The 5,787-nt window shown below is 36.1% G+C and overlaps 1 long non-coding RNA gene across 3 annotated transcripts; it reads right to left on the bottom strand.

The window, feature by feature from the left end:
• Positions 1 to 595: 595 nt before the first annotated feature.
• LOC136278152 (uncharacterized) lies at positions 596 to 5,117 on the bottom strand. 3 transcript variants are annotated; one of them, XR_010716220.1, is made up of 5 exons: positions 3,653 to 5,117; positions 2,588 to 2,784; positions 2,447 to 2,500; positions 2,223 to 2,293; positions 596 to 1,596 (listed from the first exon to the last, which is right to left on the bottom strand). It is a non-coding gene; the product is annotated as an uncharacterized lncRNA (long non-coding RNA). The 3 variants fall into 3 exon arrangements; XR_010716221.1 differs by having other exon boundaries at positions 2,588 to 2,781; XR_010716219.1 differs by having other exon boundaries at positions 2,588 to 5,116.
• Positions 5,118 to 5,787: the final 670 nt, after the last annotated feature.

The raw sequence follows: 5,787 nt of genomic DNA, 5'->3' as shown, positions 1-5,787 counted from the left end.
CCGGCCGATTATTGCATACGGCGAAAAAAAAAGTCAACGGATTACCCGCACCGGTGGATAACCCGCACGTTGTTATTCAACTTTTTCGGTGGCGAAAACGTGACATTAAGGCGATACATTTCAGTCTTTCGATTCAGACATGTGCACAATTCTGTGTCAATATTAGCTTATACTTTATTGATTGATTATTGCTGCTGCTCTATTACCGATTTCATCGGCAAGAGTTATTACTCTAAGCTTATAATCAAACGTAAAACTGTGACGTGGGCGTTTCACAGCAGGCATTTTAACTTAATTGGTGACTCGTGGATACACTTATCGCGAATGATCGAGGTTTATAATTCTTATTCAGTCAGTTACCTTTTTATAGCATGTAGGAGCGTAATGAGCAATATCCATTGTCCACTGCTCTATTACCGATTTCATCGGCAAGAGTTATTACTCTAAGCTTATAATCAAACGTAAAACTGTGACGTGGGCGTTTCACAGCAGGCATTTTAACTTAATTGGTGACTCGTGGATACACTTATCGCGAATGATCGAGGTTTATAATTCTTATTCAGTCAGTTACCTTTTTATAGCAGGTAGGAGCGTAATGAGCAATATCCATTGTTCATTTGTCGTTAAAATACTTTTTCAGCGCGAAATTAGTTAAGTTTCGCACCTATTATTTTCAACATTCTGGTGATGCATTTGGGATTTAAAATTACTGTCGGCAATTTCTCAAAAAAATCGATATCTCCTGTTCTACTGGGCCTAACAAGTCCCTTAAAACGGGAAAATTCTCTTTAGCTCAAGCTAGTGAAAACTGGAAATTTGTTACTGATGCGCCGGATATCCTTGGATTATTTTTGTCACCATCAAGGTTTTGTTTTCACGCGTGCCGATAAAAATTTGTTTGTCACGCAACTAATTATGCGTGAAATAAACTCGAGTTGGCATCATGTTTTCGTGCCGCTTTGTGGCACTTTTGATACAATAAAATTCATTTGAGAGGTGGAAACGCAGGTAGGTGAGAAATTTTTTCAATTCAACTTCCAGAAGAATTTAAAATTGTCACATAACCCGCACCTCCCTATTACCCGCAGTGGCGCGGATTTAATGCAAAATCAACAGATTACCCGCGGGTAATCGACCGGAAATTACGGTAATTATTAGTATTAAACTGTGCCAATTAGCTTTCCCTTACTGATTTTATTTAAAATTACAAAAAGTCTTTCTCCTCAAGTTTCCTCCATTTCCAGTCTCTCCACATTCCATAATGATGCTGTTCTGTAATGTTCAATAAGACCCATCCATCACTATCAACTTGCTTTAAGATACTTGCCACATCTGTGGTCTCTTGGTCCAAAATTCCAAGGCTCCATCCCACTTGTAATGAAAAATCTTTGTCTTGACCTACCCATCCTTACCTACCTCCAGTAATCAAAATTTACCATTTCTTCTGTTGTAATCACTACATGGTAACACCCTCCTGGAACATTTATCCCTTTCTCCTTCCTTAGTTTGAAAAGATATTGCTCAGTGATGGCGTTAAGGTCTTGGAATACCTTCCTTCCTTCCTTCTTTCAAATAGAAAATCTGTAGGGTTGGAATCTGTGAAGAAAATCAGTCTCCATTAGAAAAGAAACTTTAATGACACTCAGCTCATGAAAGACTGTCTTTACCAAATTGGTATTAAAATGCACATTTGGCCTACTTTCATTGGGTTAGTTGGACTTCTTTGCTAATGAAGTACCACCAACCTTGAGTATCAGTATGTTAATGATAATATGCTATGAATTAACTCAAGGGACAATGAAAACAACCTCATCCTTCTGTTAACCCAACAAACAAATTTAGCAATCAAAGAAGGAACATCAATCATTAGATGTACTTATAATAATTTCCCTTAAAATTTATTGCAGACATAAGGCAATAAAAAACATCCAAAACTGTTCATCAAAGGACACATAAAACAAAAGCAATAGTAATTATAATTGTAATAATAGCAAAAATAATAATAGTAATAATAATAATATTCCCCTAAACTACTTGGCATGTTACAAGATCTCTGCATAGTATAAAATAATGATAATAATAATGATATTCCCCTAAACTACTTAGCATGTTACAAGAACATCTATGCATAGTTTTAAGTAATAATAATAATAATAATAATAATAAAGTAAGAGAAAAACTAAACAGAAGAAAACTATAAATCACTCACAAATTCTGCATACCTAATAAGAAGCATCTTTGGGAGGCTTGAGGAGCTCAAACAGGACAAAATCTTCATCATCTGGTTCACTGGCTATAAAAAAGCACACAATGCTTTCAGTAGCAAATAACAAAAAAACAAACAAGGTTTATAGAGATAAATAATTATGGAACAATGTAGCAAAAAACTCATCTTACAAAAACAAAGAGACAAAGAGTGAAAATGGTCAACATAATTATTAACTACCTTGAATATTGTTTTCATTTGACAGCTCTGTGTCTTTGTCCTATAGTTGAATGTCTAATGGTGAAAGAGGAGGGAGGAGAACAAATAGATCGTCATTAATATGGTCATAATCCTCCTCAAAATCTCCTGATTCATACTCACCAGGAAAAGCAACACCAAAACCAGCAGAAACCTCTTCCATGGTTTTTCCAGGACTAAATGGACTCACTCCTGTTTTGCATTTCTTGATTCCATCTTCACCTATTCTTGCACTGCTGTGTTCACTGGCACAATGCACAAAACAGTATCTGCCAGTTTTTCATAAACATATTTCTGGCATCCATTGAAGCTACAATCTGCTAAACAAAATATAGTATTTGTGCATAAGTACTAGCTATCTATGATTGCTACCTTTAACATACACTTATCGATTAACCTTTTATACCCTAACATCAGTAGGCATATTCTCCATACCACTCTCTATACATTTCCTGAGCTGTTGACAAGGAGAATTTGTTTAAAAATCAAGAGCTTTATAAGTTGTTGGTCATTTCCTTGATTCATGTAAGATGTGGGGTGATATCTGGGGTGATATTGTAAGGAGAAATTAGAGGCTGGCCACTCTTAGGGGTTAAAGGATTAAGATTTTTTCTTTCATTAATGTATTGCAAACTGTACATAACTAGTAAAGCAGATCCTATTTAATGGTTCAGAGATGACCTTTCTACAAGTAACTGGAGTTGAGGCAATGGAAGATATTATTGCATGCTCAGTGTATTGCAGCATAGTATTTAAAATTTTCCTGTTTCTGAATTCCAGCAGTGGATAACTCTAGTATTCTAGCACTGTTATTTTCCAGCCCCTCTCAGCTGTTCTAGGTTTCTCAGCAGGAGTTTACTGTTGTATTCCAGGGCCGGGTTGTTCAAAGCAGGGTTAAGATAACCCAGGGTTAGTGTGAAATCCGATTTCAGATCTAAAAGCTTTAAAAGAAAATTCAGTCGAATTCTTTTTGTCTAGAGTATGACTATTTGATGCTTTAAAAAGGACATTGAAAATTTTCCCAAAAAGGCTTTAGAGTAAAGGAATAAAGAAACCCAGATTAAAATCTAACTCTGGGTTAGCGCTAATCGGCCTTCGAACAACTGGGCCCAGTACTGTTAATTTCCAGCCCAACACAGCTGTTCTGAGATTACCAGCAAGGAATAAATATTCTTTTACAGTACTTACTTGTATTTTCCAGCCCCTGCAAGCTGTTCTGTCATTTTTGTTTTCCAGCTGGAGGTAACTGTTATTTCTAAGTACAATTATTTTCTGGCCTCTCTAGGCTGATTGGAGTTTTCCTACTCAAGTTAACTGTTATTTTCCGTAAAACAGAATAATGTACATAAAGACTCAGGCATGAAGTGAAGAAAACCTTCCTTGGAAACAAGACAATAATGTTTTTAATTGCTCAGACCAAAACATTTTATCGTTTGTTAAAAACAATGTTATATAATGTTAAATGTTACATAATGTTAAAAATATCAAGGCCAACAGTAATTCTGAACACAAAATTTGATAAATTTGACACCTGTGGAGTATGTAGCATCGCTTATGAATGAGACAAGAATGTACTTTTAAATTTCCATCATACCTGAATAATGTCTGTGTAAAATTTGAGCTCAAATGTAGTATTTTTAACTTATAAACCTACTCCTAGTAAGTGGCCCTGGCAACCTATCTTTACATGTAACTGCCAATAAAATATCCCTCCATCTTCATAAGGATCTAAGTAAGCAGTTTAAGGCCTTCCTGTCATTTTTTTAAAGCATGGCCTCACAAACTTTTTCTTTTAGCTCCACCGATAAAAAACATTTAGGGAAAGTCAAATAACCACAACTAGTACTTAAATACTAAGTTAGAAATTGACTGAGACACCATTAGCAACACAATAAAAAATGCAAGAACCCTCAACTGGCTGAAACTTGCGTCATTCAGTTGCATACTATTCTTCCCACATTTCCTAATAAATTAACCTATATTTAGTGGATACCTCTATAACACAGACACTAGGGAAGGTTCTCAGAGAGGTTACCTTTGATACTTTTATAACTATAAAAGTAATAGCTTTCGCTGCAGTTTAAAGTGATTTAATTTTTAAAATACAGTTAACTTCTTCACTTATCACACAACAACTGTGCAAAGCATATCAATTGTAAATAACAAACGTAGAGAGTCCTGTTTTTTAATCGTGTAATATCTGGTGTTGCATGTCCCAAACAAAATAAAAAAGTCAGTCCTCGACACAGAAGGATTCAATTAATCCAGGTATCATGCAGCTACATGAAATCTACTGGAATTTAGCACAAAACTTGAACGCGATCTTTGAAGAATGTTGTAATATTTAAAATTTTAAAAAATACTAGCATGAAGTGCAACGAAAACCTTACCTTATTGTACTAGCTCCAACAGAAAAGTAAGGAAAGCCATGAGGCAATGTCAAATTCTCGTCTTCCTAGGCTTTCCAATGTATGGAAGAAAATTTCCCAAATACCTCGCACTTAAAAACGCTACCAGAATCTTACTCTTTCACCAATCCGAAGCGTCCCAAAAGGTGTCAAGGATAGCCCGTGAAATTCTCAAACTTCGAGCGCGGAAATCTCAACGATCTTTTTACACTTTTGCTTTGCATCCCTCCCCTAGTTGGGAAGTGACATGCAGAAGACACGATCACAACGCACTTTGATTGGAAGAAGTAAAACCGCATTCTATTGGTTATAATGTGTAAGGACATAACTACAACGGAAGACACAACTGCAACGCTACAATCATTGACCCTTTGACACTCCCATGTTCTTTTTTAATGGGCTCATCCCTTACAGGTCCGGTTTTAAATACCACAACATATTTAAATATACATATTTAACTGCAACCGTAACGTAAACTCTAATGTTTATAATATTTCCCCAAAAGAAAAAGAAGCCCCTCCGATCATAGTCTCCTCTACTAACTATGCTCCGATCGAGCTCTTTCCTGCTCTTTCCAATAATTCCGAGGGAGTCTGAGATGAGCGCACCTTGAACACTCCTAGTCACGTGAATTCTTTAGAGTAAAATTCCGAACGATCTTCCGTAGATGCGTTGAAGAAGTAATGTACGCTTACAATGGAAACTGTCAAGGAGTATTTTCTGGTAAAATACTTTAGCCTCGTCGGTTACATTGGTGCAGTTTTTCACCTTCCAGCTTTTGTCTCACTCTTAGCAGTCACTGTAACCTTGAGAATCAACGAACGACTTAGATTTAGCTGCCAGTCTTCTACCCGCCTTCGTAATGATTGTTTGGTGAAATATGACGAACAATTCACTCCTCTTCAACTATATGGA

This window comes from Pocillopora verrucosa, chromosome 14 (genome assembly GCF_036669915.1).
Source record: "Pocillopora verrucosa isolate sample1 chromosome 14, ASM3666991v2, whole genome shotgun sequence".
In the NCBI taxonomy this organism is placed as follows: Eukaryota; Metazoa; Cnidaria; class Anthozoa; order Scleractinia; family Pocilloporidae; genus Pocillopora; species Pocillopora verrucosa.
Note: the sequence above shows the minus strand (reverse complement) of the source record. Positions and strands in the feature narration are given on the sequence as shown.